Source organism: Argiope bruennichi, chromosome 11, assembly GCF_947563725.1.
Source record: "Argiope bruennichi chromosome 11, qqArgBrue1.1, whole genome shotgun sequence".
In the NCBI taxonomy this organism is placed as follows: Eukaryota; Metazoa; Arthropoda; class Arachnida; order Araneae; family Araneidae; genus Argiope; species Argiope bruennichi.
The window spans coordinates 94,074,903-94,098,300 of record NC_079161.1 but is presented as its reverse complement, the minus strand read 5'-3'; the positions used below and the strand labels follow the sequence as shown (position 1 = coordinate 94,098,300).

Here is a 23,398-nt window from a genome sequence, read left to right as displayed (position 1 = left end):
AAAAAATATCGCCAAAGGTCTTACGGCAAATTCATTGGAAAAGCTAAATTCAAGCAGAGATCCATATCTCGTAAATATTGTTACAAGCCTGAAAAGTTGCTTCCCATCATGATTAGTTCTATCACCAGAAAGACTGATTTACAGTCATCTGTATTGGATGCTGCTCGGGTGCCAAGCCACCGATCCCAGCGCTTGGCGACAAAGTTGGCGACCATTTGGCGAAAAAATGGGAAAACTTCGAAAATTTTAACGATCCATCCAATAGGAAATGAGATACACCTGATTGGCCAAGAAGGGTTTGGTCCACATCCCGGGAATTATAAAAGGACGGTAGTCTCAAACTGCAACGAACCAGATCAAAAGAGTAATCGTAGAAAAGTAACGAGTCTTCGAGAGGATAGAGAAGCAACGGCGGAGTGCCAGCGTTGTGTGGAGCTCAAGCTATTGTTGAATTGGACTGTGTGCCGAGTCTTGTTGTCTATTGTGAAAGCAAAATCAAGTTATTGTGCGTGGAGTAGCCAGTCGTGTGGTAGTGAGTGGGCAGTTTGATACAGCTAAAGCGAGAAGGCAGTGGGGAATTTCAGCCGTCTGGAGAGACCGTAGAGCGAAGCTCCGAGGATCCCCTCTCCTGCTGGATTCTGTCTGGCCTTTTTGTATGCTGTGGTCGTTGTTACTACAGAATTACTACTTGTGGGCTACTTTCTGTTTGTTGTAGTGTGCTGCTGTGTGCTGTCCTGTATACTCTTGGCTGTATATAGTTGTCGTCTTTGAATTTGTCTCGTCTGCGTACTTGTGTGAATAAACGTCGTCGTTTTTCTCTACTGAGGCCTGCTGATTGTTCTCACACCCACTACAAGCGAACCCGGAAATCCGTAACAATATTTTTCACAAGGCATTCGCAATTATACCCAAGGTCCAAAATTTTATGCGAGATGAGGGGTGTATCACACTTTCATTCGAGATTATATTAAAAATTTTTTGGAAGATCTCTCTCTCTGTCTCTGATTTTATCTCCTACTACATGACACTGTATCTGAGTTTTATAATTCCCATTCATTGAGAACCCATTTTGAATGGTCCTGTCATTGTTATTGGTTATTATTTCAGAATAAAATGGTGATGTACCATACTATATATTATCATAGTTGCCATTTCTTGTAATACATGATTTTTGGCCGTGTATTTAAATGAGTGCATTGCATTGAGTTAATATCTATTGCTCTAATATCTATATTCAATTAAAAAAGGATATATGATTCATTTCTTTAAGAATTATTAATCTACACATCTACAAAAATATAAATGCAATATTTCAGAAAGTGCATAGATATATTATAAGCCGAATGACGTTGATGATCTGATTAGTAAGTTTCAAATTAATAAAAATAAATATTACCAAAATTAAATATACAAAAGATAAAAAAAAAAAGGGTTTTTTTTTTCCAGCTTCATTTCTGTTTGAATCAACAGAAATTTAAATGATTTTTTTATACTCAGATTTTATCAAATATATAACGCTAATCTTCCTTTGTGAATATATTTTCACATGTTTGAAATTATTGATTGAATTAATTTATTATTCTTTTTTTACAACATCAATTAAAAAAATGCATGCATACAAATAAATATTTACTTATATTTTCAAAGAATATTTTATCCAAACAACAAGAAAAGTAAGAAAAAATATTCAATTAGTTTTGCATTTTTAATCTGTAAAATAACTACCGATCATGTGACAACGAATTTCTACAATCCTTTCTTTGCAAATCGGTGAAAATATTACCCACATGTTTCAACAGAATCATTCAATTCAATTTTCAATCGATATTTTCAAAAATAATTTTCATTTAAAAAAATAATGAAAGTCTAAATTAATTCCTTTAAAAACAATTCAACAAAACATGAAATTTGTTTTCATAATAATAATAAAGAAAAGTGTATTCAACAGATTAATAATACAGTAATAAAATATGTTATACATATTTTAGGCCTTTTTTTCACTTTCTTCGCAGCAACGTGCAACTGTATGTGAATGAATAATGAAAACGATTTGTTATTCAGTTTAATTCAATATATGAAATACATTTAAAGTACATGAGAACAGGAAAATAGAAAAGAATTCTTTGATTTAAGAAAAAAAATCGCCTATTCAAAAGTCATAGATTTCCTATTATTCGTATTAAGAAAAGTTCGTATTATAACCACGGCTAATTTAATTTGGAAAATACAATATTATTTTGGTTACAAAGAGCAGACGATTTTAAAACAAAACAACATTCTTCTAATTAAAGGAGATTTCACAAAATTTATAAGGAAATGTTCATAAATAAGAATTGAAAATAAATAAATTATCGTCATTCCACGCGAAAGGATGACAATAGGGTTGATGCCCTTATCTTAGCAATGTAAAAATTCCACAAAAATAGAATAGGTACTCTTGTACTTATTTGCAATAATAAACATATCAATTTTTACAGGGATCAAAAAAGAAAATAATTTAGAAAAAGAGTACATTTTTTTTTATTTTGTAATATTATATTATCTAGAAAAACACGCAATGAAAAATTTTTGACTGACGATATTTACACTCCTTTTATCAAAGAGCTAATAGCGTTTTTTACAGCATAGCATCTGAGCAGAAGTATTCTGGTGCTAAAACTTAATCAAATATCTAAAAAAGAGAATGTTTTTTACATCATAATAATCAATTTTTATGATATTGTATTTCCATTTTTTTAAAATTTGAAACAAAGTGAAATATTTTCTAAATACATTTTTTTTTGTCTTCTGAAATTTCTATTTCTAGCTCTTATTTTGACTAATTTCCAACGTTTCAGAACATTTTTTTATTAATAATAGAGGACTGTTTGCATTCTATTATTTTAATCAATTAAATGCTACTGTGAATGTATAATTAATACATTATCTTTGAAATTATGACGCCATTTCTAATTGATAAAATTTAAATGGACATTTAATCTTATGAAATCAGATCACGTTCACGTGAAGAACATGAAATGTATGGCGCCATTTAACTTTTGAGCCTACTGCGTTTCTCTAGAAATAAAAGCAGAAAATATGCTGTTAAATCCCACGTGAAATTGTTTTTATCATTTCTGATGAATTGATTCCATTCTACTTTTTACTTTCACTTGCGCGAAGTATGATATGAAAGATAAAAATATTCGCAGAAAAATTCTACTTTGAGATTTTGGTTAATCTTCGCGCGTCAGATATCGTTTGAATTTGAGGGAAAAAGAAAAGCCTGTATTTTTAATTCTGTATCCGTGACTGTGTGAATCCGATTACTAAAAAGCAGAACGTGGTTGTTGGATGAAATTTAGTACGAACTCCTTACACTATAGTTTAATATAAAAATGACAACACTTTTTCTTTTTCCTTGAGCAATAAAAACAAGCCAAAGTTGAGCCATCTTTACATAGAATATTTAATATTCGGTTTCCATTCAAGGCAGAGGTAATAGGACTGTAATTAATCACACGTTCTTTGAAATTCTTCGAGAGGAAAATATATTTTTCTAGCCGTCTTTGACGATTAGCTTGTTCTCTAGAAATATTATATTATTAACCCTTAACTGTGGACGTGCGATCTGTGAGACCGCTAGCGATGGATTTTATGTCACCCCTAATCTATTTTTAGCTCAATTGAATGGATTGACCCTGTAGCTTCCTGTTTTGAGACCTGCAATACACGTGCATTTTTTCAACCGATTTCAGCAGAGGCTTTTTAAAATAATTCAGTTATTTCTTTGAGCGCGGTCTCTGAGACCACATCTCCCTGTTAGTGTTCTAGTGATAAACAAGGCTAGCAGAAGGCGCTAAAACTTGGGTGGCGAAATATCATCCAATTTACTGACCCTATTATGAAGCAGTGTTCCAGACACTTTTAAATGAAGCAGAAAGTGATTTTAGTGATAAGGATAATTGTACAGAAGAGTTTTTCGATGAAAGTTTGCATTCAACTGATTTTGATACTTATGTTCAAACATAATTAATTTTTCTATGATAATGAATTTTGAAAAATTTATAATATATATTAATTTACCAAAAGATATAGATACAGAATTTATAGGCTGATTTTTATACTAGTTCTTAACCTGTATGTTTAAAATGCCCTAGAAAACCGTGCGATGAAAGTCACACAAGCCGATGAAAAAAAGGCCATTTTTACCCATTGTTATTTTTTATTTTTCATATAATTGTTGAATTTTATATTATATTGTCTTCTATATACCTTCATATACTGTAAAAATAAATATGATTTAAAAAGTAAAAAATAATATACTTTTTCAAGTATATTATTTACTGTAACATTGTATTGCATTATTTATTGTAACATTGTATTGTAATTTGAAAAGAAAATGTATTTTCCAACTCATTTACTTTTTTCAATATAATATATTTTGAAAAATTTCTAAAACATATCTATATATAAGAAAAATATCTGCAAAATATAATGGAAGTTTTTCATACTAATACATTCATTAGAAAATTTAATTTGTTTAATTAGGAAATTAGAACTCATTAACGAATTTAGTGAAAAAATTGTTACAGTAAAAGAATTAAATAGAGGGCTGAAACCAATTGTGTATCCGATTAAATTTTAAAAAGTTGCCAACATTGAGCATCAGTTAAAAGCTTAAAACGTTGTTGGTTCATCGTGTTCCAGACAGACAGAGCGATATTTTCCAAAAATATGTTTTTCGAACATAGAGAGGTGTAAAACATGGAGATTCGTCAAAATCTCGAATTCGAATTATTTGTTGGTTACAAATCAACCTCTATACTACATGAATGAAAAAATAAAAATGTTTCTTTGATATTTTAAAATATCTAAATTATTAATTCAATAATTCTGTAATATTTAAGGCAAACATGAAATTATGTAGGGACAAGATACCCGATCTAATCGGGTTCCAACACACCACTTCTAAATAGATATTATTATGAGGCCTATGTGTCTAATAGGAAAGATCGTCTAAATGAAGTAAAGAATACTGTTTTGCAGTTTGAGTCAATAAATGTTCTAATGAATTACAAATTTTATATTTTTGTAGAGAATCTCTGCCCGATGCATCATATTTCGTAAAATATTTTTGAGACACTAACATTTTAAGTAAAAATAAAGTTCCACTCTATTGCGATTAAAACTGAGTGAGTTATGAAAATTTTGAATATTACCATCGTATGAAAACGCTTATCTTTGGACCCATTCAGTGATCATTTGAAAGAAGATTCGCCAATCAGCCGTCATTATTTCCCCAAAGCTGATGATCCCCTAATTATAAAAATGTTGATTGCCCTCAAACAAGGATGCCCAAAACTCTCCCAGTTAGATTTGTAAAAAAAAAGAAGCTTTAAAAAAAGTTATTTATTTTAAAGTTGGAGCGTCAAGAATATTTTACCGAATATGATTCCTTAACATTAAAAGAATGTAAAAAGTGAAGACTTCATCATTTTTTTAGAAGTACATGTATTGACTGAAAAAAAATGCAAATGTTATTATTTAAGTCATTTAAATTCCTTTGAAATTAAAACTAAAAATTTAATTTTTGAAATATTGCATAAATTATTAGAAAATATTCTGTAGCACATATAAGATTTCAATACCGAACAATTCATATTTTTAAAAAATATATTTGGTTTCTGAAAAAGAACACTTTTATATTGATTTCAGTTTATTCGCTTCCGCTTTAGTTTAATTTTTAAATTTTACGGAAGCTGACAGAAAATTAGAAAAATGTGTGTTAAAATGAAGTGAGCGGCTTAAAGCTTCTAAACCTTTAAGAGTTATATATGTCTTAAAATTAAATTTTAACGTTAGATAGCTAGTTATATAAAAAAGAACGAACTATAAAAATTTTTGAAGGACAGACGAAATGATCTTAAAAAAGTTATCATTTTGCTATGTTTCTATTTAGAAATTTGAATTCACCTTTAACTTTTTTTTAATGTGTAAGAAAATGGCATCAGTTATTTAGAAATTTTTTAAAAGCTTTTCAAAATGCCATAAAAATATTTTTTTCAAAATAATTGCTTCCGAAATGATCGTTAGAAAACATTAAAGCACAAATAAAGCAACCGTTGCTCTTTATTTGTCGAAAGAAAAGATAATTTTCTATATTTATTGATTTCAGTCGGACATATTAGTCCGCAGATATAATCTAGATACCGTAATTTTTTGACCGTAGTTTATAAGCGACACATTTGTGTAGATGTTATGCATTGAATGCAGTGGCTGATGCAGCTAAGCCTTCCGAATGAAGCATGAAGCATAATTATACCACCATGTTTCAGACAAAATTTTCGAAAATTAATTTGAGGTTTTTTTTAAGTAAAGTTGATGAAAACAATTTATTCTTGCTTGCCAAATTTTAATTATGTCACATAAATCTAATTTTTAAATCAATCGTACTTCCTTTCAGAAATGTAAGAGTGACAGCAATCATTATTAGACAATGCACGATTAAATATTAAATAACAGAACTCAAATCAATAAGAAATATAATTGGAAAATTTCAAATACGCCCAAGTAAAAATAATTTGCTTTGAACATCCTGAATATGGCAAGATTCGTGGAATTTTTAATTTAATAATCACCGTTAAATGAACCAACGCCTTAAAAAAAACAGCAACAATAGATATGAAATAAAGCAAGAAATCACGACGCATGTCTAGACGAAGCAGAAATTCCAACCTTAGCATTTGTTCAAGGATTAAGGCAATAGCATAACTTTAAGCCGCAATTATTTGTTGCCTGTGCAATAAGGCAACATTGTGAGGTAAAGAGGTCACATTAAGGTCAGTAACATAAGCTCCAAGAAGTTAAATTCTTGAATTTGTAATTTTGTTCAAAGTTCAACAACTTCCTTACTTTTGAATTGGATCTGTGATTTCGCAGAAACATACAAAACATAAGGAAAACGACAGAGGAGGCTTTATTTAAATTAGGTTAGTTTGCTAGAGTCTTTTTAGTTGTTTTCTACGAAATATATAAAGAGAAAATAATGTAGGAGTTTAAAAATTTGATTTTGAGGTTTGAAATTTCCATGTTTTTAAACTGTATTCAATAGGGGAGGGGCGGGAACCTGAGCAGGATTGGTTTTCTCTAAACTATTTCTAAATGCAAAAGAAAAAAAAAAAAAAAAAAAAAAAAACAACCTTAGCAGGAGTAGTTTTCTCAAAACATTCTCGAAAAGGCGAAAAAAAAAACATTGCAGGATTAGTTTCTTCTAAACTTTCTCGAAAAAGCTTTAAAAAAAAAATCCTTTGCAAGAGTGGTTTCCTTTAAACTTTCTCGAAAAGGCGGGAAAAAAAAACCCTTTGCAGGAGTGGTTTCCTCTAAACTTTCTCGAAAAGGCGGGGAAAAAAAACATTGCAAGGGTGGTTTCCTCTAAACTTTCTGGAAATGGCGAAAAGAAAAAAAAAAAAAAAAAAAACCTTGCAAGAGTGGTTTCCTCTAAATTTTCTCCAAATGGTCGGAAAAAAAAATACCTGAGCAGAGTGGTTTTCTCTAAACTTTTCCAAAAAGGCGAAAAAAAAAAAAAAAACCTTAGCAGGAGTAGTTTTCTCAAAACATTCTCGAAAAGGCGGGAAAAAAACATTGAAAGGGTGGTTTTCTCTAAACTTTCTGGAAAAGTCGAAAAAAAAAAAAAAACCTTTCAAGAGTGGTTTTCTCTAAATTTTCTCCAAAAGGTCGGAAAAAATACCTGAGAAGGGGTGATTTCCTCTAAACTTTCTCAGAAAGGCGGAAAGAAAAAAACCCATTGCAGAAGGTGTTTCCTCTAAACTTTCTCGAAAAGGCGGGAAAAAAAACCCCTTAGTAGGTGATTTCCTTTAAACTTTCTCAAAAAAGCGAAAAAAAAAAAAAAAACATTGCAGGAATGATTTTTTCTAAACTTTCTCGTAAAGGTAAACCCATTGCAGGAGTAGTTTCCTCTAAACTTTCTCAGAAAGGCGGTGAAAAAAAATCCGTTGTAGGAGGGGTTTCCTCTAAACTTTCCCGAAAAGGCGAATAAAAAAAAATCCTTGCAAGAGTGGTTTCCTCTAAACTTTATCGAAAAGGCGAGGAAAAAATCCTTAGTAGGAGTGGTTTCCTCTAAACTTTCTCGAAAAGGCGGAAAAAAAAACACCTTAGCAGGAGTAGTTTCCACAAAACTTTCTCGAAAAGGCGAAAAAAAAAAAAACCCACCTGAGCAGGAGCAGTTTCCTCTATACGTTCTCGAAAAGGCGAATTTGGGTTTTATGCACGCTTTCGCCCCCCCCCTCCCAATAGACTAAAACTAAAATTTGACACGTAATAAAATCGTATACCAGATTTCATATATTCAGAACCTCTGTGCTTTTCAGTTATGGAGTTTAAATGTTTTTGAAAATATCAACTGACAGACGGTCAACTTCTTGTTGAATTTGGCTCAACATTTGATGGGTGTTTACAATATGCAAGTGAAATTTGTGTGCCGATTGTTATACATTTAGTCCGTTCCGTTTTGCAGTTATTGTGTTCACTTACATTCGAACAGCCGGACGAACAGAATATTCCTCTGAATAGATTCAAAATTTGATACAAATTTACAATTTAAAGAGAACGTATACCAAATTTCAACCAATTACCTGAAATCGTTATTATGTTATTTTTGTCACAGAGTGACGGACCTTTTTCAAAAACGTGTTTTTCGAACTCAGAGAGGTTTAAAGCGTGGAGATTCGCAAAATTTCGAGTTCGAATTTTTTGGTGATTACTATTACTTTCTCTATATTACGTATACGATTATTAACATGTTAGAAATGTCTTAAATTATGAAACTAAATTGTCCCTCTTTTTTAAAAATCTTTATAATATGCAGTGTTGAGAACCTTAAAAATCTAAATCCACAACTTATGATAACTACAAAATGTAAAGAGCTAGATAGATGAAATTTGATATCTAAACGTAGCATCTAAAGAACAATCTGTATCAAATTTTAAACGAAATCTGATTATGGATTAATAATATAAACACAACATTTCAGAAACATAAGAATAATCATATTACTAGATAAATTTGGTGCACAACTTTAATTTATCTAAGTTGAGAGTATCTAACAATCTAGTAATCTACACGTTAGTTTTAGCATCTAACATGCAGATTGCTGTTAAATTTTAAACTAAATCTGTCCAAGGATTGACTGCCCATTGGTCTGCACTTTTACACGCATATAAAAATGGTAATTCAAAATCGAAATAATTACAGTAAATGAAATTTGATATTTGGTTTTTCTGCTTTCTCGTATAAGCAGTACAGAAATCGAACTCCAGGTTGTGACGAATCTCCAAATTTTAGTCCTCTCTGTGTTCAAAAAACACAATTTTGCAACAACAACAACAAAAAAAATTCTTAAATATCTTACGACAGAAATCAATGAGTTCGTAGAATTTTAAGCTAATCAATTTTCATTAAAAATTTTTTCCTTATTTTGTCTACTCATAAAAAAATTAAAACCCTATCCTAATTTTCAAAAGCTTAAACCCTTACCAGTGAAAAGTTCGATTAACAATAAAGGAAGAAACTTACTGGATCAATAACTAGAAAATGCCAAGAAAATGTACAACATCAAATGACCAATTCAGTTTTTGTTCGGAAATTCCGATATCTGATCCATACTGCAGCAAAAATTAAACGAAAAGAAAACTATCTTTGGAGAATTAATATGAAGCGAATCGATTCAGATTAATTTAGTTCTAGGGAATTATTAAGAAACATGAACTGATTAAATAAAGAGGGAGTTTTCAAAGAAATACCGTACAATTTTTTTTTCCTAATAAAAAACTGGTAAGCCTAATTTATTAATCAATTAGCAACCTACTTACGCCATTAGATTATTTTAATTATTAATATTAATAGTAATTTGGATGCATTTATTTTTGTATACAATTAAAATTATTCATTTCTCATTTATAAGAAAAATATTTGTTAAAATGAAGATTAAGTTTTAAATTTAATATATAATTAATTGAAATAAATCTCAGGCTTACTTGTGGCAATATCAATTTAGATTTGAGCACGTGTCACAATTATCTCGTAGTATAATTTTTTCTAATTATTTTTAAATTCTTCCATCAAGTCTATCATTCTATTATTCATCTTCACTTCAATAAATTGTAAATCATATTTTAGAATACTTTTAAAGAAAACGATTTTTTTTCTTGAAGCGATTGAAGTTGCAGACGACTTTTTTTTACAACCGTTTAACTACCAATTATATATTCCTTTTTTAATACGATACAAAGAATATAAATAATACGAACTTTAACTTAATATTTGAATAAAATATATTTTTTAAGGAAGTAAAATTAAATTTGATTTATAAATAATGACGGAGCAAGGTTGATAAATACAGTTTCTTAAAATATTAACGAAAGCACATTGTTTCTTGAATGTGAATTGAATTCAAAGCAATAAGTTTTATAATTACAATTATTTATATAATTTGTAAGCAAAAAAATGTAACCATTTATTAAAAATAAAGAAATATTTCTGTGATTTGAAATAATATCAAAAGTGGAAACATTTTGGAATTTGATTTTCTATTATCTTTTTAATAAAAATTATTTTATTAGAAGTTGAAATTTATTTCTATGATCTTTTTAATGAAAATTATTTCATTAGAAGTTGAAACTTAAATATTAAATATTGAATTCAGGTTTGAAAAAAAGTGAAAATATTTATCAAAAATTTTATGTCATATTCAATATTGGATTGTCGATAGTAAAATTACTTAAAGGCAATTTTCGTACTTTGAACTTATTTCCTTAAAATAATTGATTCAATCTCATTTTGAGAGGAAATCAATTTAAAGGAGAATGGTATCTTTGTTTCGAAACATCGTAGAATGGTAATATTTTATAATTTCCACATGTCTTCAAATTTCTCTTAATTATATATCAGTGAGGATCATACAAAAGTACTTAATATCGCATGTGAGTATCGAGTATTTAATATCACATGTGAGTATAAACAGAGTTATTAAAAATTAAAAAAAAAATGGTGATTTAAAATATTTTTTGAAAATATTTTGAAAAAATTCAATAAAAGAAAAAGGACACCTCTAGGAGACAGAAGATAATATACAGTTATTTGCTAAAAGAAAGTAATATTTATTATGGAGCAATAACATCGTATAAAATGGCTTCTATTATTTTTTATATTTATAAATATAAAACAATAAAATCGAAACGAAGTTTATACTAAGAAATGTCTGCCTTATAAATAAGAAAATTAATGAGAGTTTTTATTCTGAACCTAATAATAGAAATTCCCGTTAATTCACATTTCGCTTTCAAATGGCCTACATTAATTTTTGCATCTAATGCTCTAACTGACATAGTATCATTTGAGATCATTACATCTCAACTCGACTTCGTTCGCAACGTAACATTTTAAAAAGAACTAATTGTTTCTCTACCTCATCATCATCTATAATAAAGTCGTTTGATTCGATTAGCCAAAACAAAGGTTCTTATACAAAACCAATTATCTTGCAAATGGCCAAAAGATATATTTTTTTTATATATATTGGCTTGATGGATTCACGGAAAAATCGTTCTTCTAAAAATAGATTATTTTCGTTTGGCGTTGAATCATTTAGAAGAAAATATCTCAGTACAGAAAATACACTTTTAGACTAAATGAAAATTTGTGCGTCGTTTAGTGTTTTTAATTTGCTGTCAGTCTGTTGTTATTTTTTATACGCTAATTTTTTTCTCTTTTCTTTTTGTTTTTTTTTTTGGGGGGGGAGGAGAAAAATGAGGGAAAAAGAAAGATAATATTTAGGTTTTCTTTACATATTTTCTTTCTTCAAAAATTTTTAAATTATATAAGATTTTACAAAAAAAAAAAAAAAAAAAAAAATGCCCAGCGAAACTTGGTTTCCCAGATATTTTTATTAATGCTTGTGCAAAAACTTTTGAATTCACGTTTTCAAATATTTCGATATTTAAATGATTTTAATATATTCTCATTTCTGTTCTAAATGAATGCATCGACTCGAATATTTTTTTCTTGTAAATGAAATAGGCATAGAGTGATATCAAAAATTTAATTCCATATTCTGATGAACTTCATCATCCTAGAATTCCATAATTCTGAAAATATTCTTTTTTTTTTTTTGGAATTATATGTGTTTATAAACATGATATTTCAAATGTGTCAAGAGCTTGATGGATGAAATTTCGTGTGCGACCTCTATACCAAAATTATGGTATAAATTAGCGTATAATCTTCAAGAAAGGTCTTATACCCTTCACTCTGCTATCCATTGAGGACATTGTTCAAAGTTGGCGAATAAATCGCGTGGTATTGGTGAACGATATTTACGAAATATAAAACTTTAGCATGAATCTAGCATTTTTATTGAATCTATCTCAGTAATAATCATTTTGGACGCGTTTTTGCTGGAGAATTGGCATCAAAATACGACACGAGACTACAACAATTGTCACAAGATAACATACCGAATTTCCGAACAATTTAATTTACCGAATCGATTTAAGTAAATTCCGTTTACGAATTATTGTGCTGTCATTCACGTGTAAGAATAGAGCGACAAACTGTCAACCATTTGACGAATTTGGTTCGAAATTTGATAACTATCTGTATTTTAGGTTCTGCTAAATTTTATTTAACAAGAATTTTGCGTTTTAGAGTTCAAGAGCACTCAGACAGACAAACATCCTGTAAATAGATTTCGAAATTTGATTAAAATCTGCAAATTTGTTAGTAATTCTATGTATCAAATTTTAGTCATCTAGCTGAAATCGCTTTTGAGTTATGTTCGCAGACAAATAGTCCTTAATTATATTTGTATTACTTGTATATTTTGTATTACTTGTATAATTATACTTGTATTTGTATACTTAATGTATTACAAAAATTATATTTCGAACTCAGGGATATCTGAAAAGCAGAGAATCTTCAAAATGTGAAATTATGAAAATAACTTTTTGATGATTTGAATATTTCCACAATACTTCGTCTATTAAAAAGTAACCAGTGGAGATGGTTTTCTCAAAACTTTCTCGCATAATCTTTAATAAATTTGTTATACCAGACAGAATGCTTTGCATGGAGTTGGCGCATAATAGTTATGAATTATTAACTTTTGACGTGAATTAGCACTTTTATTGAATATATCGCGCCATCCTTGGCGAGTTATTTGGCGATGAATCCCTAGAACAAGGTTAATAGTATCCGATAATCGAATCTGTGTTTTAGAAGCATTTCTCCCAATTGGTAGAAACAAAAATTTGTTAAAAGGCTACACTAGTAATCACAAAAACCGATACCAAATTTGACATATTTAAATCATTGTATTTTTGAATTCTCACGTTTATATGTTTCTGAAAGTACAGACAGACGAACAGTCAACCGCTCAATGGATTTGGCTCATATTTTGACAGATTAGATATTAAATGTGTGTACCGAATTCTTTCGATCTTCGTCCGAATTCTTTCTGTCTTCGTTTTGTAGTCATCATATTAACTTATATTCTAACATCCGGGCAGATAGATCACCTGTCAATGGATTTTGCTTAAAATTGGCTAAAACTCTACTAATTTTGGTGTAACGTCTGTATACCAAATCTCATCTGTCTAACTCAATGCATTATCTTTGTCACAGACAGACAGACATTTTTTAAAAATGTGTTTTTCGAACTCAGTTAGGTTTAAAACCCGGAGATTCGCCAAAATCTCGAGTTTGAATTTTTTGACAATTAACTATACTTTCTCTATAGTTAGACACGAGAAAGTAAAAATGCTTGATAAATGTAATTTATTATGTGACCCCAAACAGTCGAAAGAAGAAGGATTCTGTTTAATATCTGTGTGGCTTACGAGACTGTTTTGACAAAATTGTAGTTACAATACCACGAAATTTAGAAGCTTGAGAATCAAACAATTGTGATTTTAATAGTGCTATGCTGTCATGGAATCAATTTCTATTAAAAATAATTCATGTACAAAATAAGCAAAATGCACGCAAGACATTTAAGTTACCACGGCTTTAATGTCTGATAATTTTTGAAGCTCGGAAGTCATGTCTATACGATTTAAATAAAATTAAATATAACTACGACAAACCAGCTGGTAGCCAAAAATGACAAATACGAAATTAAATATCTATTATAGATAATTTTAAAAAATAAAGCGGGGAAACGAAAAAAAAAAAAAAAAAACAGACCAACTTGCTTATTTTTTAATTAGCTAACAATTTCGAACATTGATTATGAACTTATTTTTGAACTGAAGTGTATATGTAGCACTACACATTGGACATAATCTATGTATTTGTGTAAGAAAAATACGCAGAAACATTTTAAAACCCGTATTCTATTCAAATTAAAATTTATCAAAATTCAGAAACTTTTTTTAATTGAATACGTCAACTGACATCCTGAGTGATATAATTATTTTTTCTCTCAATTCTCCTGCATATTTTCAATCACATATTCAGCTCAAATGAACAGCAATCCTCAACATCAGATGATTTATTTGAATTGAAAGAACTCGTCAAACGACTGACAAATTCACGGAAGAACCGTCGCCGTAGAATTCTCTCAGCAGGCCGACCCCTCATTATTTGTCCGCACCCCCTGGGGTCTGGGAAACAATGGAAGAAAATCCGCAGACAAGAGGTTTGCACACAGGGTTGAGTTGTTTGCAGGCTCCCTTAACGTTTTTGTAGGGGTGTCGCAAGGTAGAGAACAAAGACAAGTGGCATGAGATGTTACCTAAGGAAAATCTCTGAAAAGGGGAGAAGAATTGTGTACATTATGGGGGGAGGGGTCGACCCCAGGAATGTTGTTTTATAAAGAAACATTAGAAGTATCCGTAAAGCGGATGCCGAAATGAATCGTCTGCTACTGTGGAAAGAATAAATATTGGGGGGCGGGGTGTGAGGGCAGAAAGGAAGCGGATGGAGAGGAGATGTTTTCGTATCCTTCCTTGCATGAAGAATTTGTTTCTTTTAGATTTCATTAATGTGTTTAAAATGAACTCATCTTCAAAAAATTAGACTGCATATAAGCGAATATTGGTTATCATGTAAGATTTTTTTAAAAAAATTTATAATATAAATTTCGATTAACTGAGTTTTTAAAAGAATACTTAAAACATTATTAATATTTATTTAATGAACCATTATTTTAAAATAATAATTAGTAGTTGAAAATACATGGATGAATTGACTCATCCAAAATATTTTGAAATCAATGGGAGAGATTTTCCGAATTTTTCTGGAACAATTTCCGATCAAGGTCTTATCTCTCCCCCTCCCCTCCCCTCCCCATAAAATTGTGGATATTAGGTAAGGTCATTAATACCTTGCAATAGCATTGGAGAACAACACTTACGAACACTGCGGCGGAAATCTAGCATTTAAACTTATTCTATCGTAAGAATATGCATTTTGAAAGCCTTTTTTTTATCCATTCCAATCAAAATTGGATACAGAAATACGATTGCGATCACAAGATAAGATTACAATTTTTTTTAAAAATTAAATCATTGCGTTTACATGTATGCAGAAGTACAGACTGATGGATGGTCAATGGCGAATTGACCAACGGATTTAGTCTCAAATTTTATATCTGCATTATAGATGCTAAATCAGTATACCAAATTTTATCGACCTAGATTTTTGCGATTTGTAGTTATTGTGAATTCGTGAACTCGAACCGCTAAACAGAACCCCCCCCCCCAAGAAGGGTTTTCTTTCGAAATTTGATATAAATCTACAAATATTATTTAAAGTTAGCGTACCGAATTTCATCCGTCTAGCTCAAAGTGTTTCATTCGTCTAGCCTTTTTTCTGATTGATAGGAACCCAAATTTGAGAAAGAACTATAAATTGTAGTCAAAAAAATGATGAAAAATTTTGTATGTTTTAAGTTATTTCATTTTGGGATTGTCGTGATTACGTGTACTCAAAAGGAATGACCGACTGATGCTCAATCCTTGGATAAATTAAAAAAAAAAAAAAATCGTTTAGATTCTACACTTCAGATGCTGACATTGTGAACCGTAACTTATTACATGCATGTAAAAGTACAAAACAATAGTAATTAACCTCCTAACGGATTTGGCTTTTCAAAGTTGATCCAGAGCTACATTCTAGATACTAAATCTATGTACCAAATTTTATTTAGTTAGCTCTTTAAGTTTTATAGTTGTATTCTTATGTACTCGGACAACTGGAAAGCCGAATTTCTTCTAAATGGATTTTGTTCAAAATCTCTAAATTCTATCGAAATCTATAAAATTAGTGTTAAAACCATATACCAGTTTTCATCCATCTAGCGCAAAGCGTTTTTGTGCTATCGTGTTTATGAATATAACTCCAAAAATGTGTTTTCCGGACTCTTCGAATTTTTTCTGTTAATAGATCATCATTTGTTTCAATTCGGTTTTAGTAATTAGTCCTGATTTGAATGTTTGCGAAAATTATAGATAAAATCACATGGTAAGTGTTCAATATTTTAATGTAACTACATATTTACATCTAAAGTTTAAATAAAAGAATAATTTTTTGTCCGCGTCTTAAGAGCATTTCCAATATGCATGAGATTTATTTGCTACAACTTTCGTTAGTTGATCTATGACAGTCACATCCAAAGTACAGTTCATAACCATAAGAAATCATCTAAACATGCACATCGTCTAGTCTTCTTAAAATTCTGATCAAAACAACAGAGCTATTTTCTAGCAAAAGAGTAAAACTAGAAGCCCTTAAGAGACCTAAATTCTCAACATCGACTATTTTACCTTTCAGATACGTTACTCGATGTCTTCTTTTATCAATAATTATCTAGAATTTCATTTCTTAAAAAAATTTCAAGTACTGCAACGAAAATTTTTTTAATAACTTAATGAATGTTTAGAAAAGTGTTAGAAGTTGTATTATCCGATAAAATAACATTTCCAAATACTATGAAAAATAAAAAAAATAACATTTCTGAGTTAGCGCCGAAATAAATTTTGTTTAAAATCAATATAAAATCAATCTGAACTATAGGGACACAATGACACAATCTGTCTTTGAGTCCCACAATGATCCTTCACATAGATGTGATGTGGATTATCTCAAGTGCCGTCCTCGTCGTCATACTATTGCTCTAGATGATGAAAACTGTCCCCCAAATAGTTTATATGCTGATTCAAACCATTGAAACAAGATCAGTTGTATCTATATTTAAACTAATTCTAAACTATAAACTTATGGAATCTTTTTTCCCTTATTCTAAAGAAATGAAAAGCTTGACGGAAGTTTTATAAAATGAATTATACTGGATTATTCATATTTTATTTTAACATTAATTATTCTTTTGCATCTGAAAGAATGAAACTTTAAAATCCGTGACATCTTTGATTATCTGAATAGGTCGGATAATCAAGTTCGATTTAGAGTTATTACAATGCAAAATGATAATTTCCAAGGCCGATCTTAAATTTGTGACAAGAAAATTTAATCACTCATGATTGTACAGATCATTCAAGTAGTTTGGTAATCAATTTCATTTGAAGTAACATTTGATCATCGAAAATTCACCTTGATATTGCAGCAAGGGGGACATCTTCGTGGGTGGGCCCCCGAAAAGAGGCCCCTTAATCCCCCTTTTAATGTGAAGAAGCCGACGCTTGTAATCCGCGAGGTTACGATTCTTCGACCACCCTTGAAACGTAAACACTGCCCTCAGACTGAAGTGATTTCGGTAGCTCACTTACCCCCTTTCATAAAAAGTCCCCCCCCCCACTATTTCTGTATCGTAACTTTTTATGGTTACACGAGAATAAGGTTTTTATAAATGATTTCCTAGCATAAACGTCTGGGAGGATATTTCATCCAAACGATTTTAATCTTATGGCATATAAAACCACTTTTGATATCATTTAAAAACCTAGAAATAAACGCTTGAATTTTAAACTATCAAACGTATTTTTACTTTTTCGTGTGCGAGGTATAGAGAAAGTATAGTACTTGTCAAAAAATGCGAACTCGAGATTTTGATGAATCTCCAAATTTTAGGCCACCCTCAGATATAAAAACACATTTTTGGTAAATTTCCGTAGGCCTGTCTGTGACAAAGATAACTCAAAAACACTTTGAGCTAGGCAGTTAAAATTTGGTATATTGTCTTTATACTAAATTTGCAGAATTCTATCAAATTTTGAGTAAAATCTTTTCAAAAGAAGCCTGTCTGTCCGGCTGTTAGAATGCAAATTAACATGATAATTACAAATTGGTGAGAGCTAGATAGATAAAATTTGGTACACAAATTTAGCAAGTATAATATAGACATCCGCCAAATTTTGAGCCAAATTCAATTAAGAATTGACCATCTATCGGTTTGTACTTTCAGAAATATATAAAATCGATAATTTAAAAACGCAATTAAATGATACCAAATTAAATATATTAAATTTGGTAAAGAATTTTGCGACTACAAGTGGAGTTTTGTATCAAATCTATGTTTCAATCGGTTGTGAAAAACGAGTCTTAAACACAAATTCGATTTTTGGATAGTATTAACACACCCCTCACCTTCCAACGTGGACGGAGGATCTTTGCTGAATGTCCTTGGTGCAAGGCAGATCAAGCCTCCCCCAATCACATTCTTAAATGTTTAAATTTTAAGATTTTTTAAGATTTTAAGGGATTTCCTATTGTTTTTGGACTTTTTAGAGATCAGCTATAACACCTGGGATTAGAAACAACAACCACAATTACAGGGATTAATTGCCAAAACACTCGCCAAGGACAACACGATAGATTCATTAAAAGTGCTAAATTCACGCCAAAAGTTAAGCCAAAGTCATGCAAGGATGACAAGTTTATTAGAAAGTATGGGAGAAAGTTTTCTGGTGATCATTCCCGCTGATTTAAAAATCGTTTGCTGACATTTTAAATACATTTTTTAGATGTTTTAGACTTATCTTATAGAAGAAATAAAAAGTAAATTTATTGCTTTTTCTTTGATTGCAATAATTGGTGCTATTTATAGAATTACTTAAAGAGAATTTTTTTTTATATATTTGTAATCTCTTTCGAGTTCAGATTGAGTTTTAGTAATTAAAATTTTATATCAGTTGAAAATATAGTTCTGATTATTCAACATAGTTTAAATCGATGCCATGAAAATATTATTCCTAAAAATGCTAAAATCACAATTAAAAAATTTCAAAAATTGAAAATTAAGTTATCAAAGTAAAAATAATTAAGCATTTTTTAGAAATAAATTTTTAAAAATTGAAAATTACTGAAGAAAGAGAATAAAGGAAAAATCAAATTTTTATGCATTTTCACAAAGTTTTACAATTTCTAGATGTATTTCACATGTGTTTACATTTTCTAAATCATAAAGGTTGAAGAATTTATTTTTATGATTTTTGATTCTTAATAAAAATAAATATTTCAGCAATTATAAATAAGAAATATATATAAAAAATAATAAATATAAAAATAATCCAATTCGATTATGTTCTTGATTCTTAATCAAAACAAATATTTTAATAATTATAAGCAAAATATATATATAAAAAATAAATAAAAAATATAAAAAAATGCAATTTGATTATGTTTTTGAAAAATGTCAAATTTCTAATTTAATTCCATAAAATTAACTTTAATATTTGCTTCGTTTTGGGTTTGTGTCTGCGAAATTGTTTTCATTTGGCTGTAAATCAGATAAAAGATAAAAATTCTTCATTTTTAAAATTTAAATAGATTTCAATATTTAAATAGTATAATTTTTTAAAGGTATTAATGAATATCATCAATTTTTTATCGCATTTAGCATACCTTTCACAAAAAATATTTAATAATTTTAATTTATATTTCTTTAGCAAAAAAAGAATTCATTAATCAAATCAAAATGGCGATTTTCGCCGTTACTTCAGAGATTCCAAACATTCGCAACTAGCAACAACAATAAAAAAATAAAAGTAATTGGCTAAAGGCACTATTTAAAATAAACATTACAAAGGATTAATTTTTTAACACCTGCTGCTTAATTCCCCCCTTTGAGACAATATTTTAGAAACACTTAGTACTTCTTTTTGTTTGCCTTCTTTCGTTATCAAAGGAGAGCGATATCTTGCGCAAGGCTTTCTGGGTCAACTCTTTGTCTATTAAGGAGGAATAAAGTGTGAAAGTAAACGAAGCGCGAATTCAGTTGAACTTGGATGTAATTGATTTATTTAGTATTTTGAAACCTTTACGAGATGGTCTGTCTATGTTCTTCAGTTCCTGTTCTAAGAAGGGGCTAGAACACAAATTAAAGAATAAAAAAAATAATTAAAAAAAACCTTAATTCTAAAAGGTATTCTGAAATGTATTCTTTGCGTCATGTAACTAGAATTCGTATTATTTGATTCATGCATTCTTTGTAATTCGTGTATCAGGAATTTCTCTACGTGAATACTAGAACAATCACTTAAAAAAAGGTACCCATTGGTGAATACAATAAACTTAACGTGGATTGAGAGGTTTTCATTTTTAATTCAAAATAGTTAAGAACTAAATTATCATAAGAAAATGTAGGCTGCATATCTTTATTTGTAATCTTAAAGCAATAAATTCTTCATATCTGTATTAAAAATCAAGATGTTCCATTGGTTATTATTTAGGATATTACGATTACTTCAAATATTCAAATAAAAATAAAAATTATCTTTTCTTTGTCTTGAAATTAAATGAAATTTACTAAAATTTATAATAATTAAATAATTATTATTTTCAGGATCATTAAATATCCATTTTCTGTTTGTTTGCAAAGTTTATAAACTTACAACAACAACAACAAAAGCGGAAGTGGTCTTCCTAAAACTTTCTTGCATATCTTCTAATAAATTCATTTGTATTCGAACAGATAGACAGACAGACATATTGTGAATGGATTGCTTTCACAATTTGATAAAAATTTATGAATTTGGTCGTCATTTCATATACCAAATTTTGTTCATCTAGATCAAAACGTTTCTAAATTATCGTGTTTACAGATAGACAGACCAAGAGACTGACAGACAGACACAATTTCAAATTTCGTTTTTCTGATTTATCTGATTTTCTATTTGAGCTAAACAGTTAAAATTTGGTATAAGGTCTTTACTTTAAATTTGCAGACTTCTCTCAAATTTTGAGCAAAATCTGTTCAGAGGAATTCCGTCTATTCGAATGTTCGAATATAAGATTACACTATAATTACAAAATGGAAAAAGTTAGATAGATAAGATTGTGTACTCAGATTTAACATTGGTAGTATAGACATATGCCAAAGTTTGAGACAAAACCTATAACGAATCGATTGCCTGTCGGTTTGTGCTTTCAGAAACATGTAAACACGAACGAACTGATTTAAATATATAAAATCTGATATAGGATTTTGTGACTACAATTGCAGTTTTGTATCAAATTTTTGTTTCAATTGGTTGAGAAAAACGGGTTTAAAGCAAAAATTCTATTTTTGGATGCTATTAACTGCATTCCAGGGATTAATCGACAAAAAACTCGTTAAAGATGACACGAGGGATTCACTAAAAAAGCCGAATTCAAGTCAAAAGCTTTGGCAAGGTGTTCTCTGCCATGGCAAGTTTATTAGAGAGTATGCAGGAAAGTTTTGTGGAGACCATTTACACTGGTTATTAGTTATTGCATTCACTCATAGACGAGCAGACAGAGAAATTGATTCCCTGTAAAAGAATTTTGTACAGAGTTTGATAAAAAAAAAAATCTATAAATCTATAATTTTGATACAAAACACATAAGAATTTCAATTGTTTATCTTATTCTATTTTAGAGCTATTCGTAAATCGAAAGACTTGATTTCGAAAATGTAAGATTTTTTTTTTTTTTTTTTTTTTTGAATTGGGAATTCAACTTAAAAATTTGTCAAAATCTCGGTATTTTTTAAAAAGAATTATAGAATTTTTTTTATATATTTCCTATATGAAATAAAAAAGATGAGCTTTAAATCAGAATTCAGTTTCAAAATGGAAATTATAGACGTAGATATCACATTTCTGTTCCGATTAAGGATTATGGTTGATACCAAATAAATTGGGACAATGTAAAACCTGTCGAAAAATTACTCATCTGACGTCAACAAAAAAAAGTGCATACAAAGTTACTTTATAATTAGTTCAATTTTAAAACTGAATGAACAATAATAAGGTTCATTATTCGTCTAAAGTATCATTTGAGACTCATAATTACCGAACTCTTAAAAAATTGGACTGATATGAATAGGTGAATCATCGAATTTAAATCAGCTTAAATGATTCAATCGGGTCTAAAAATTCCCTATCCGATAATAAAGGTTTCAGATCCTAATTTAAAAACTTCAGGCTTTTTTTTTAGTATTTTCTTCCTTCTATGAAAATGAAATCTTATAGCAGTGTGTTTTCGTTTTTTAAATTTATTTATCATAATTTAAAGGATGTTATAAAATAAAAATCGGTGCTGCTATTAGTGTTCTACCATTCATATATTTCCGTCCGAGGTTATTAAAAATGATGTTATTAGAGATCTGTTCTTACACAACTTTTCTTAGAGATCTGTTTTCGTTCTGTTCTATCATATTTTTTATATTGAATAATATGATTGTTTAATAATATGATTAATTAATTGAATAATATGATTGTTTGTTCTCTTTTCAATAATTTATTTTGAAGTCGTCTGCACGATAATAAAGTGATATTTTTTTCTTTCTTTTAATCGAATTTGGTTTTTAAAATACTTTAATTTTGAAAGACGATTTTATTGTTTATTCTATTTTATAGCATTTCTTAACTTATCTACTCAAAATGAAACGTTTTTTTTCTCTTTTAGTTCTATTCTGAAGTATTTTATTATCGCTTGTTTTCTTTAATAGCATTATCTAAAAAGTCGTCTGCATGATAATAAGACAATATTAATGTTTTAAAATTGTTTTATCGTAAATATAATACATATCCTTCATTTAAACCAAGGATATAAAGCTTCAGGAGAAAATGAACATAACTGATTGAAAAATTATAAGAAAAAATACTTTATCAGAACAGATATAATAGACTTATTTAGATACATACAGAGATTTCCTCGAATTATATTTGCAAACCATACAATTAGGAGAAAATATTGTGATATCAAATTTCAATTAAATATTTTATCATGACATTTTGAATATATTATTTACACAGATTTACGTAGATTTATATCAAATGTTTGATAAATAGTCTATTCCCTCTCTGTGCATTTGGACACGATAATTCAAATAATTTGGACACGACTATAGATTTTTTAAAAATAATATTCTGATTTCTATTAATCGGGAGGTTGTCTCATTCGTCTGTTTGTTAGGGGTATC

General features: G+C 29.3%; 1 protein-coding gene across 1 annotated transcript in view; it reads right to left on the bottom strand.

Annotated features, from left to right (window-relative positions):
• Window positions 1–23,398, bottom strand: part of LOC129956437 (uncharacterized) — a 141,933-nt gene that overhangs the window by 37,915 nt on the left and 80,620 nt on the right. The gene's annotated exons all lie outside the window — the stretch shown is intronic.